This window comes from Arachis stenosperma, chromosome 5, assembly GCF_014773155.1.
Source record: "Arachis stenosperma cultivar V10309 chromosome 5, arast.V10309.gnm1.PFL2, whole genome shotgun sequence".
Taxonomy (NCBI): domain Eukaryota; kingdom Viridiplantae; phylum Streptophyta; class Magnoliopsida; order Fabales; family Fabaceae; genus Arachis; species Arachis stenosperma.
This window is the reverse complement of record NC_080381.1, coordinates 117,343,403-117,358,536: the sequence shown is the minus strand read 5'-3', so window position 1 is coordinate 117,358,536 and position 15,134 is coordinate 117,343,403.

Genomic DNA, 15,134 nt, shown 5'->3' with positions numbered 1-15,134 from the left:
TGATTTCTTCTATTATTCATTATCTTATTAAATTTGCATGTAACATATGGTCATTTTTATATTTAATATGACACATGTTTTAGCCTCCTGCTGTTAGGATATATTCTTGATTTCACATTGATTATTCTAAATTTTGCTTTATTTATTTTCTTAACTCGTCTCTTTTTACTTTATAGAAAAAATTAAGAGAAAGTTTAAGAACCACTATTTTTATTTTGGTTATTATAATTTTAAAATTTGAATTTCAAAAATGTCACTTTAAATAGATAGTTTTAATTTTATTTTAAAAAGCATAAAATTATCATCATATTTAGATAAAAACGACAGTTAAAAATTACCATTTTAAATAAAAAATACCATTATATCATGGTAAAAATGGCGCTTAAAAACCACCATTTTAAACAAAAATATGTCATTAAACCCAGGTAAAAAAAGCAGTTTCTAATTGTCATTTTAAACAAAAATAATACCATTAAATCTTGGTAAAAACGGCGGTTAGAAACTGTAATTTTAAACGAAAACGATGCCATTAAATCCTAGTAAAAATGGCAATTTACATTTTAAACAATAACAAACTCCCGTTTGATTTGGTTAAAATGGTAGTTAGAAACCCCATTTTAACCGTCATAAAACCGTCGTATAATCCACAGATAATTGTGGCAACTTTCTGTAACAATCAGAATGGTGCACAAAATATCAGCGCTTTTTGAAGACGCCGTTTTTAGTAATAATAATGGTTCAAACTGCCATAATTAAAAAAAAAACTCTGCCATTTTAATCTTTTTTTTATAGTAACTTGACAGTAACATGTTTTTATTTATCAAATATAATAACTAGATTCATTTTTTTATGTTTTTTGTATATTACTCTCTTATTTATTTATGGGATAAAAAATTAAGACATTCAGTCATTAAAACTGTAAAATCTATTCTTGCACAATGTAATATAAAAATGACAAATGATAATAAAGATTAATCTTTAAGAGTTTGTGAAAATAGTGCACAAACCAAAATGCATAACATTTTTTATTTTGATTCTTTAACTATTTATAATACGTCTTTGCAATTAATCTACTCTGATATATGAGGACCCTCTAATTATTTTTCACTTAGGATATAGATATTATGTAATTTTTATTGATGTTTTTTCTTGCTATAGTTGTACTTACTTACTGATTAATAAGTCTTGGGCCTATCAAACTTTCATTCATAACAAGAATTACATGAAAATTTTGACAAAATGCAAAATTCAGGTTTTACAAAATCTTATATGGAGATGAATATACCTCTTAAAGTTTTTTATACTTTTCTTAATCAATATAGCATACAATACAGCATAGATTTTCATGCCCATCTTTGCAATTTGCCTCGGCAAAATGGAAGGAAAAAAAAAAAACATAGACACCTCGTTAAAATGAGTTTAGTTATGTTGTCAACTATTGCTATGCCAAAGTATACTAAGATGAAGTATTTATTGTTGAGAATAAATAGTATGATTACAATTTAATTAATTATGTATTAAATAATTTGTTATTATTATTATATTAAAAAGTTAATATAATAAGGTTTTTTTATTAAATTTAGAGATTTATTATTGTAATAGTGATCATAATATTGAGAGATAAATTTTTTATAATTTAATTTAAATTATTCTTGATCATACAATTATTAAAAAAGATATTAATAATTTGAAAAGATCTATATATATATAATGGTTTTCATTGGATGAAGATTAATAAATCTCATTTATTAAATTATATATATATAGATATATGACAATTGAAGTGACTCAATTTAAGAATTCCTAATGGTTATAATTATCGCATATTTGTCAATAAGATATTCTCAAGATGAATTTAGTAATAGAGTTTCCTTTGACCTGCAACTGTCATAGTAATTAACGATGTATTTATTATATTTTGATTTTGGACACCTAATATATCCGATAGTGCTAGTTGAATGGATATTGAGTATGGTTTAAATACTTGTAGAATAATGATTAGTTAAAAAGAAATCTGTCAACTCTTGGTAAAGAATTTGAGGTCTATGATTATAATGACTGAGATGAATAAAATGAATGAATGAAGAAATGAGTTTCTTAGATCATTTATAGTTCATTATGATAATGGTAACAAGTTAGAGTTTGACAACTAAATCATACTCTAAGGGTTAACCAAAAGCTGGAAAGATGAACGGCATTATACTTTGTTCTTCTTGGATTCTTAGTAAAAATATATTACTTCATACTATTGAGTCGTTAAGGAGTGTTGCTAGACACAGGGATGGACACAAGGGGCCAGTGGAGGCCTCGGCCCCTCAGCTTTTTTTTAAAAAATTAATAGTAATAAGTTATTATGTATAATTTAATTTTTGAAAAAAAATATCTAGTATTTAGTTTAATATAAATAAAAGCTGAGTCTAATTTAAATATTAATGATTTCTACTATCTAAAAAGTAAGTAACAATATTAAAAAAATCTGAAAAGGATATTATTATTAATATTTTTTAATTAAATAAAAATTTTTCAAATCTCATAAAGTGAATTCTTTTTTTTTGTGATTTTCTTTTTTTATTCATTTGATATTAATTTTCTCTTTTTCAACTATGAATACTGTGAAAAATAACTCAAAAACAAAATAAAAAATGAATTTTGCTAATTGTCTTTTAATTATATTGAAAAGAAAATTATTGAAAAGTTTGACACAAATTCTATTATCGATAAATTTTATGATACGAAAAATCGACCACTTCGTTAGTAAAAAGTACACACATATTTTTTGTACTTTAAAATATATTTTCTATCGATATATTTTTGTAATACATCTTATATTATATATTTTTTACACAATTTTTAATATTATATATGTTATTGCCCCCCTCTCCCATGATAACATTTCTGGATCTGTCCCTGACTAGATACCAACTTTAATTAGTAAATTTAGTATGACTAGTTTACTACCCGTTTAGTGTTGATCGAACCTATGGGGTTACACACTAACGATTGTTATAATCTTTGTTAAAGAATTATTTAATTATTATTTTGATTTGATCAAATAAATAATTATATTCATTCAAATAGAATATTATTATATTATTTACTAGCACTAAGAATATAATTAATAATATGATAATTGAGAATATTAAATGAGAATTGAGAATAATTAGTTATTTTATTTCTAAATTTGAATTTTAAGTTTGGATGAGATCCTAATTGATTCTATTTTAAATTGCTATGATATAATTCATAAAATTTGAAGAATTCATATTTGAAATTACAAGATATGATTTACATTTGAATTGAAATTTGAAATCAATAACAAATTTCATACTATATATATGTATAACAAGAGCAAAAGAAATTTAGACTAATAATAAGAGTTTTATTCCTTTATCTCTACATATATATGTATGTGAGTCGAATTCTTAGAAAAAGAATTCTATGGTGTGCAAAGAGTTGCAAAGAGATTTCTCGAGGTTTCTCAAAGAATTAACAGAAAAGGTTAGTTTCGGTGTGAATATGTATAAAACCTTCGTACCATTGGAAAAAAAAAAGTGATTTTTACTCGCGTACTCAAATATTTAAATATGATTTATGTTATTAGAATAAAATTTAAATACAATAGATTTTTAAAATTATTTTCTTTTTTTTTTTTGCTGTGTTATAAACACATAATAATCCTTCAGTTATAATTGCTACATATTTAATAAATTGATTACTAACTCCTATTTTATCTAACAAATCTCTTTTGAGTTGTTGTATAACCATAAACCACACTATAACTTTTTAAGAGCTTTTGGCAATACTTGTGTTTCTTTGTTTAGTGCATACAATCAGTAAAAATTAGATTACAGATCTCATAATTGTATTTTTTTTTTTTTGGATATGCTCCTAATTATAAAAGTTATAAGTGTTTGTCTCAAAATGGAAAAACTTACATCACTAGAAACGTCTTGTTTGATGACTATATTTTTCCCTATAATGAAATGTTTTTCTTAGCTAATTCTGATTCTCAATATGCCTGATAATAATCAATATGATAATTCTATACCTTTTATATCTACTAATAATTATAGTTCTTCTCTCCATGATAATCAAAATTCTGTTACTTCTGCATCAAGTAATGAAAATCTTCTTATTTAACTGTTTCTTATTCTATTCCAAATAGTGATACTCTTAAGTCTCTATATTGTGTTTGGTATAAAATATACTGGACTCAGTTATGTCTTAATATCATGTTTGGTTTAAGATAAATACGGAGATTGGGGAAAAGATTTAGAATTTGAAAAGTTAAATGAGAGTATTTTTGAAAAGAAATGTTATAAAAGTTTTAGTCTCTATCCCTAGAAGTTTCAATCCCCCTTATGTTCCTACTTTCTGGAAGTACTGAATGGACCGAAATTTTAGTTCTAATTTCTAACTACCAAACACATTATTGAGTCACAATCCTCTAGTTTTAGTCCGAGTCCCTCCTTCTAAACGCTACCTTAAAGACTAGAATACTCAAATGACTCAACTTCAACCAATTTCAGGTATAGAAATTGTGTTACCACCATTAGAACCTGAGAATAATACTAATTCAACTACATCCAGTGATACTAATAGTCTTACTAATCCAAATAACATTCATACCATGATGACAAGATCTAAAACTGGTTCTATTAAACCAAGAGCTTTAGCTGCTACTCTCTCTCATTCTGATGAAGAGCAACCTCCTAAATCCTCTTAAAGCTCTAGCTATTTCTCATTAGAAAAAGACTATGAGTGATGAATATTAAGCTTTAATCAGAAATCATATATGAATTTTGGTACCTAAACCTCCAAGAGCTAAAGTTATAGGCTGCAAATTGATTTTTGCCATCAAAAGGCACCCAGATGACACCATTCAAAAGTATAAAGCTAGATTAATAACTAAGATTTTCGATAGGAAGAAGATTTTGATTTTGAACAAGTTTTTAATCCTGTAACTAGATCAACAACAATCAAATTGATATTGAGTTTGGCTTTATCTAGAAATTGGGTTATTAAGCAGTTTAATTTTAATAATGTCTTCTTAAATGGTAATTTGCATTAAATTATTTATATGAAACAACTAATTAGATTTGAAGTCAATGATAATATTCATGTTTTCAAGCTTAAAAAATCTTTCTATGACTTGAAATAAACTCCTAGAGAGTGGTTTATCAAGCTAAGTTTAACTCTGCATTCATTTGGTTTTGTCAATGCTAGGTCTGACACATCTTTGTTTATGATAAAAAATTCAGGTTTTATCATTTATATCTTGTGTTATGTTGATAATATAATTATCATAAGGAGTGATGCTACTGCTGTTCAAACTATGATAAACAAACTTGACACAATTTTCTCATTAAAGGACTTGATTAGGAGGATTAAATTATTTTTTAGCCATAGAAATAACTAAATTGAAAATGGACACATTCATCTTTCACAAACTAAATATGTAACAAATTTATTATCTAAATTAGGCATGGGACAAGCGAATGATATGCATACACCTATGGTGTCTTCACTTCAATTATTGTCCACAGCTTCTGAAAAGTTTAAAGATCCCAAATTGTTTAGGATAGTTGTAGAATCTCTACAATACTTGTTAATTACTACACTAGATCTCTCTGTTGCTGTGAATAAAATTAGTCAATTTATGCATAGTATTTTGTTGGCACATTGAAAGGTTACAAAGAGAGTGATTAGATACCTGCAAGGCAGAAAGCATCATGAACTGGTTCTGTACAAGAACAATGGTATGAGACTCTCTGGATTTTCTGATTCAGATTGGGCATCATACTTTGAAGATCACAAGTCATTATTAGATTATTGTGTGTATTTTGGAGCTAATTTAATTTATTGATGTTGCAGGAAGCAAGCAACCATTTCTAGACCTCCACTGATAATTTTAGCACAGTGTTACTCATGACAAATTCTATATTACATGATAAAACTAAACACTTCCAACTTTAAATCCAATTGATTCGAAACAAGATTCAAAAAAAGTTGCAAGTTGTTCATGTGCCAGAAACTGATCGGGTTGCAGATTTACTAACTAAACCTCTTACAACAGAACAAGAAAATCAAGATTGATTAGTTAGAGTTAGTTTAGTTAGCTACAAATCTATTAGGCTTTGATCTTTTGAGTGAGTGCTGAGCCTTGTATAGAGTCACTCTTATATTCATGTATTCCGAAACAGATTTCTTCCACGCCAAGTTATTGAAAGTACTAGCACTAGCTTTCTGTGTTCAACATCCATTATTCTTTCTTGTTCTTTGACTCTATTCTTCAGTGTTCATAGCATTATTCATATCAGAATCCTTTCAAAGAGTTTATATTTTTAACTTATTTATGAATGTTTTGTGGTTGTCGTCATTCATTGAAGATAAAAACTTAAAAATTAACGCACACAATGAAAGTGGTGAGAATTATTATATCAACTTTGATTTACCCGTCACTTTGAGACCTTGGTGTTTAAACTAATTTGATTTTAATGTTTTATCTCCAATAATATTCTTAGTCTTATTATTATTGATCTTTGTTGTGCATGTAGGACCAAGAAAGCTCACAATGGGAGACATGGTTTCGAAAAGTGTCTTTTCGAATGTCACAAATGTATATAGCTGCTGCTGCATGCGCCCTTTATTGCAATAACAAGTCTTTTCCTTAATCATAGAAAATTAAAGTTAACAACAAACTAGACACATATCTAATTACCTAATTAATTCTCTTGGTATTTTTATTATTTTAAAATATATTTTTACAAAAAATTCTTTTATATATGTGAAATACTATTTCAACAATAACAAGTCTTCCAATTATTAAGAATGTGAGAAAAAAACTGAATATGAAAATAATGTTAACTTGATAAACTAATTAATTAAGAATAATCATGTTATATATGTATGTTAGAAATCAATTATTAATAAATCAGTTATTCGTATAATATATATATTAAAATATAAAAATAATATATATTATTAAAATATATAATGACTAATTCTTAATATATACATAATATTTTTAAATTACGAATTATTTCACTTTATTATTCTTTTTATTTGAGAAACCAATTATTCTCACATATGTGAAATTTAAGGACCTAATATTGACCATTTTCTGATATTAAAATGGCCACATAAAAAAAAGGTATAGAATAAAATCATCCAATAAATAAGAGCCACTAATTAACAAAAGGAAAGATGATATATAGTATATGGCTCACACATGCATGTAAAGCTCAATGTTTTTTTCTTAACCTTTTCAAAGAGACACAAAAATATAAAATCACATCTGATATCCCAATCTGAGAAAAAGATAGCCAATTAAGTATAATTTTAGGAGCATTGATATTTATTCAGAGAATATGCTTTGCGAGTTCCGGAAACAAAGGATAAGCTTTTCGTGTATATATATGACTTATGGCTCATCAATATGTAATTTAGATTCATTTTTGTTTATTCTAATAACAAAATTAAAAAAGATGGTAATAAAGTCAAATTTATAATCTTAAGTTTAAAAATTACCATTCTATTTATTATTTATAAAAAACAAATTATTTACTACAAATGATTATTATTAGCTTTATCCTTAGTTCCTTACCATTATTAATAAAGGGTTGAGGTCAAATAACTTCCATTTAGTTACATTTTGCTTTTTTTTTAACTGGGTTTAATTATTTTGTCGATTTTTATAATTTTATTAAATTTTTAATTAGGTTTTTATACTTTTTTTTAATTAAATTCTTATACTATATCAGATTTTATAAGTAAGTTTTTATTGTGACAAAAATATTAAAATTAACGGAATATTCTGTTAAACTATTCTACAGAATATTTAGTAAAGTGTTAGGCATATTCGATTTGTTTAGCAAAATATTCTGTTAATTCCAACGATTTTATCACAGTAGGAATTTAATTACAAAATTTGATATGATACAGAAACTCAATAAAAAAAATATATAAAAACTTAATTTAAAATTTAATAATACTATAAAAACTGACAGAAATTAAACTTTTTGACTATACCATTATGATAAAGAAGCAAGGGGTTTTGGTTTTTAATTTGTCATTCAATTATGTTGTTTATATGCTCCTACTCTAACATGTGTATATAACTATATATAGGCTTTTTTTTTTTAATTGAATGAATTTGTTTGTTATCTCTTATTATTATAAGCTTTTCTGTTTTTTTTTTTAATATAGAATTTTTTTTTGAAATGGTAATTTGGATAAGTCAGAAGGTCAGATTTCATAATTGTTATCCAAAAATAAAAAATTAGACAGTTCGATTTCATAAATACTTAAATTTAAATTGTGAAAGCATAATTTGAAGGGTTCGTTTTGTTTGGTAATATATATATTTTTTAATCGGTAACCAAATTCAGCTCTTAGATTTCGATACTCAAATTTAATCTTCAAAATTTTTTTAACTATCTTTTACAATTTTGTTATACATCTCTCAGTTTCTCACCTCAATACCGTAGTAAATAGCCGAATAAATCATCCCTTTGTCAAAATGTAATAATTTACACATAGTTATCATGGAGAAAAAAAAAATAAAGTAAATGAGTTTAATTTTAATGAATTTATCACGTAAAATATTTTACAATTTCATTATACATTTAAGTATTATTTAAGTATTTTTATTAATTGAGTCTAATTAAATTAACATAAATTCAAAAAAAATATTCATATATAACGTGCTTGTGAATCATATTTTTTTTTGTGTTTTTTTTTTCATATATTTTTTTCTTATCATCGTTCTTTTGTTATTGTTGCTGTTGTTGTATTTTTTTTCTTCTTCCTCCTCTTTCTGGTTGTTGTAATATTTTTTATTTTTCTTATTTTTTAGTTGATTTTTCTTTTTCTTTTTTTTTGGGTTTTTATGCTTGTTAAGAAGGTGAAACAAGAAGAATTATGAGTAAGTAAAACAAGAAAGAGAAGAGAAAGAAAAAAAAAAGAGATGATGATGAAAAAGAAGACAATAATAGAGAGTTTTGATAAATTATGTAGAATTTATCTAGAAAAATAGCACTAAAATATTTTAATCATAATATAAAAAAATTTTAATTTTGACATGAAATTTCTTAACCATGACACATATTTTTGTTAAGAGGGTGAAATAAGAAAAATTATGAGAATGTAAAGTAAAAGGATGATGATGATGAAGAGAAGGAGGAGGAGGAAAGGTTTTAAATTGTGCAGAATTTATTAGAAATAAAACTGTAAGTAACCCACATTTGCCTAACTCTATTTTTGCTGGTATGATAAATTCGGGTTTAGAGTTTGAAGAATTCAATTCCTTGATGATTTTCATGTTTTAGGATTTTACTAGCCTTGATTTCTTGTGAGTATTGCTCAAGAATCTATGGGTGAAGGTAAGAATCTCAAGCCCTTGTTGATTTGTGGGTTAGTAAGCTTGAATGTTGATTATAGTAATATGTTGTGGGATTAGATTGAATATTGTTGATTTGGAGAACAATGATGATGTTGGGAGCTTGATGGTTAGACATTGGTGGATGGAATTCAGTTCGGTGAGGCTTTGGGGCTGTGGACTCTTGAGGAACGTTGATCTTGAGGTATTTTCGGGTTTTACGAGGAATCGGCTAAAGTACGATTTAAGTTTCATTTAAGTACTGTGTGATGTAACGTGAATTCCTAGGTTAAATGCCCCTAGGAATAAGTTTGAATAGTGTATTTGAATGTGGTGATATGTGTAGTGAATGTATGGATGAGATTGGATAATATTTGTGCCTTTATGAGTTATATATGTATGTGCATTAAAATGAGAAGTATTGGGTTGGAGGCCGTGAATTCGGATCGGAGGCCGGAAAGAGGTGAGAAAGGTGAGTGATGCTGTTATTGTGTGATGATGTATGATATGGAATGGAATTAAATGAAATATGTGATGATTGATTTTGGGTGGTTATGAATAATGATACTATTTAATGAACAAGTATAAACTTTATGTTGATTGCAAGTTCTTAAGGTTGGGATTGATAGATGTGAATGTACTTGGGTAATAGAGTGAAAAGGAAAGGTTGAGATTGAGTTTGGTTTGTTTGGGGTTAGGTTGGAAACTTGGAGTTTTGGCTTGAGTATAGGAAGTTGATATTGAATGGTGAGTTGGTGAACATAGAGGTTTATGAGTTTTTTGTGTAAAATTGGTTTTTAGCCGAACTTAGGTGAGTCATAACTTGGCTTTCGGACTCTCGAATGATTTCAAACTTATTTTATATAAAAATGAGATCCGTGAAGTTTATGCCGTTCGAAAAACAGATGAAAAATGATTTAAAACGAAAAAGTTATGTGCGACGAAAGTTCTGGATTTAAAATGCAAATTCTGCAGTATTCAGATTTAGCCAAAATTTTGGCAAAATACCCTTGCATGTGTATGCATACCCTCTCATACGCATTGGGTAGATTCTGTTTGGTACTTATGCGTACGCATACATGTGCATGCGTACGCATAGTACCTAGAAAATGGCTTTCGCGTACACATACCATGGCAATGTGTACGTATACCCCTGTCAGCAAAAGTGATTTTTGTGTTTTAAACATGATTTAACTCTCTAAACCTCTATTTTTATTCCCTTAGGCCCTAAAGATTAGTTTTAAGTGTAGTGATGAGATTAAGCTATGAACAGGAAGGTTACTTGGGAGTAAAGGAAGGTCTAGAGTAACTAAATTGAGATATTAATTATGAGATTGGGGATGACTGTGTGTGGCCAGAATGGTCGAGATGTGTGTGTGGCCGGAATGGTCGAGATGGCAGGGTCTGGGTGCGATCCCGCTTGCGTGATAACTTGAAAATGTATTCGAATGGCAAGGTTGGGGATGGAGGATTCCCTCTCTTGTTGTGATGTGGATGTGGGGAATGTGAAAAGGCATTCTCCTTTGTATTATTTTTTCCACATTCTTCTCTAGTTGTAAGGTGGAAAGGCACACTCATTCGATGTGGAAAAGTACTCTCCTTCGTGAAACTTCCAAAAAAGGTGGAAAAGCATTCTCCTTCGTTTATGATCCTCCTGGAGATGCGCAACCTAAAGATAAATGTCTGGGTTAGCTACCAGATGTGTCGGGTTCTGGCGATGTAACCGACACGTGAGCTCACGACCAGTAGGATAGACATACATCATATGCCTGTGCTTGAATTGTTTGGTCTTGTTTAATTATTTTGGTTTGCCTAATTGTACATGTTTCATGATTATTTGCTAAATGACTTACTTGCATTACTTGTCTGTATTGTTTGTGTTTGATTCTTGGATTAGTCGGCTGGGAGGTGGTGAAGTATAGAGGATTTTGGATTAGAAATAGAATCCCCTATGACAGTTGGCAAGTTATGGTTTAATGAGAACTTAGTTTGGATACGACAAGATAAGAAGTTTAAGATGCCTAGTGAATTTATATTATAGTGTATTGTATTTATTTGGCACTTTTATCATATTGGAAATCCATGGGTTGAGGGTTCTCATTCCGTGCATATATTCTGTTTTTCAGATGCAGGTCTTGGTACTCAGCAGTGAGTAATGGTCCATCTGGGAAGCAGCGAAGTTTACTAGATACCTGATTTACTTTTGTTTTAGTATCTCTCCTTTTACTTTGGACAAACCTTTATTGATGTATATATATTATTTTCCTTTGAAACTTGCCTATAGAGGCTGTGATGTATTTTGGGAGAGATAGGAATTTTTATTGTCAATCGTTTTAACCCTGTAACCCTACTCAACCTAAACTTTGCGGGTTGCGAATAGTGGCTAGTATACTTATTATATTTATGTCTATTCTATTTCTTCCTCTTAAGCTTTAGTTATTTCATCCGTTAGTCGAACGCGTTAAATTTTTTTATACTTCGATACGTGAATGTTACAACTTCGCGATTTTATTTTACTCATTTTCAGACTTCTCGTTTAATATTTTCTTTCAACATATATATAATTACGTATTGTAATCCACCTTGAGAGTCGTACCACTTTAATATCATTGACTTATGACTCGAGTATAAGAATCCGTATATTAGGGTGTTACACTTTGCATTTTTCTCTTTTTATTTTTAATTTTACTTTCAAAACTATAATTGAGACTTTGAGATACCCACAAAAGGAGTCGTTTCCAGTCGTTTCCACTCCTTGAATTAAGATTGTGAAACAAAACTTGAAAATTGTTAATTTAATTATTTATTATTAATAATGGAACAAAAATTCGAGTAAAATAAATTAGCATGCCCAATGAGATCTCGTCAATATATTATAATTTTGTCAAAAAAACAAATCGCAAATTTATAGGAAATTACATAATAAAAATTTATTTTTAGATATTGAAAAATTAGTATCAATGGACATGTCAAGTTCATTCACAATATTTTCTATTTCCAGTAATGAAAGAAAAAAGAAAATTGAAAATATTTTCATATCTCAAACGAGATAGACTATCTTATTATTAATGAGGCATGATGCGTTGACCATGTCTATCATGAGTTAAGTATATCTCATACAAATACTATGGGATAGCCGCTTAATAGCTTGCCACCGAAAGTTGTCCCTTCCATAGCAACACATACAAGATTTGGTTAATCCTCTTTACTCATCAATTCAAAATTATGTTTGCCATAACCCATGTGTTAATGTTACTATAGAAAAAATTTTAACTTTTGTATCACAAACTTCATTTGGTATATTGCTTACTCTTTTAAATGTGAGCACAATAAAGGATAATTATTCTTATATTATACATAATATAAGTCTAATTTTTTTAATATAAGTCTAATTTTTTCTAATATGCCAAATATATTACCATACAAAAATCTTATGGTTATTGTTGATATATTGGTAGAGTGTCATCAATAGATAAATAAAAGTAATAATAATTTGGTTAGTATATTAATTCATCATATGACAAAAATACTTAATCTTTTAGAGTTGACAAATACTAAATATAAGTAATTAATTTATAAAATAAATTAAATTGCTAAAATAATTAGTATAAAGAAAAATTAAAATGATTTCATTGAAGTACAATGAAAAAATGCATAACAAAATTCTGTTGAACATAATTTGTATTTAGGTGAAAAAGATTAAAATAATGATATAATAAAAGATGATATTGAACTACAACAAAATGTTAATTAAGTTGTTGAACAAAATAACATTGTGGGACAAAAAGTCAATCAAGTGGTCGAACAAATTCTGAAGAAATTGGAATTTAATGTTAGATTTGCAAATAAACCTCGGTTTATGTCTTTTTTTTGAATTATCAAACAAATTAAATTGTCTAAGAGATAAAAAATTTTTAAGTCATTAACTACATTTTTTGGAAAAAATGAAAAATCGTTATTAGCACACATTGTTCGTTATACCATCAAAATCAACGAGGTAGCGTCAAATAAATATTTAAAGATAAAATAATTTTTCTCTTCATTGACAAGAAATGTCTTTACATGGTTTTCTAACCTAAAGCCAAATTTAATTCACTCTTGGATACAATTAAAAAGAGATTTTCATAAATAATTTTTTCGTAATGAATTAAGAATCAATTTAAGTATTTTGTTCTCCATCAAAAATAATGTAGGAGAATCAATTGATAAATATTTGGCTAGATTCAGAAACATGAAAAATAGATGCTTTACTTCAGTTCCAGAATCTAAAGTTGTAAAAATGGTCGTAAATAGATTAAAATTTAGAATTAGAAAAAATTTGTAGATCAATAATATCATGATATGACTCAATTTGTTGAAAATATTAGACAAATTAAACAGTTAAAAGTTGAGAAAGAAACAAAGTATAAAAAAATGATAAAAGAAAAATTGAATAATCATCAAATGTCTACATCTCATTGAATAAGCCATGTAGAGGATGATTGGAAAGAAATTTCTAAAGTATAAAATAAATAAATTTAATTTACTGTAAATAAGGGATAATTTTGATAATAACAATAAAAAATATGACAAAAAATAATCTCATCTTCTTTGTTTTTTATAGTCTTTCATCTTTTTCATATTCTTATTTTTATATTTTTTCACTTTTTTTTTCTAATTTTCTATCTCTTTCTTATTTATCATGATCTTTTTTCTTCGATTTTTTTCTTTTTTTTTCTATTTCTCTATCTTTTTTCTCTTTCTTATTCATCTAATCTTTTTTACTTTCTCTTTCTCATTTTTCTTATCTTTTAAGTTCCTTGATGCACCACTATTTCGTGGCACATCTTGTGCTTAATTGAGTGAATTTTATCTACTAATCTCACACTTATTTATTGAAATTGCATGTTTTATATTTTCCTTTCTGATTTTGTGTTATGATTGAAAATATGTTTCTTTGGTCTTAATTTAGCTAATTTTAATCATCTCTCATTACCATTCGATGTCTTGATATGTGTGTTAAGTGTTCTCAGAGATTACAGGGCAGGAATGGCTTAGAGGATGGAAAGGAAGCATGCAAAAGTGGAAGGAATACAAGAAATTGAAGGAACTACTAATGCTGTCAACCATGACCTCTTCGCACTCATTAGATCATAACTTGAGTTACAGAGGTCCAAATGAGGCGGTTCCAATTGCGTTGGAAAGCTAACATCCGGGCTTCGCAACTATATATAATTTGCCATAGTTTCCATGCTGTTAGATGATGCGCACGCATGGATCACGCGTACGCGTGACCTGACGAAAGTTCAATCCACGCGTACGCGTGAACGACGCGTACGCGTGACAGAGCCGCGACCTGTACGTATCAGAAATCGCCTCCAGCAATTTTTGGGCTGTTTTTGACCCAGTTTTCAGCCCATAAAACACATATTAGAGGCTACAGAGTGGAGGAATTCAGTCATTCATTCATACACTTCTCATTCATAATTTTAGGTTTTAGATGTAGTATTTAGAGAGAGAGGCTCTCTCCTCTCTCTAGGTTTTAGGATTTAGGATTTCTCTTAGGTTTATGTTTATTTCTCCTCCATTCCAGGTTCAATGTTCCTTTAATTTAGTTTCTCTTCTACTTTTATTTATTCTATTACTTTAATTTATGAATTCTCATGTTAGATTTTATTTTTCTTATTAATGCAATTTGAGGTATTTCATGTTTATTGATTGCTTCCACATTTGTTGTTATTGAATCTCTTGGCTTTGGTTGAGTAATTGGTGACTC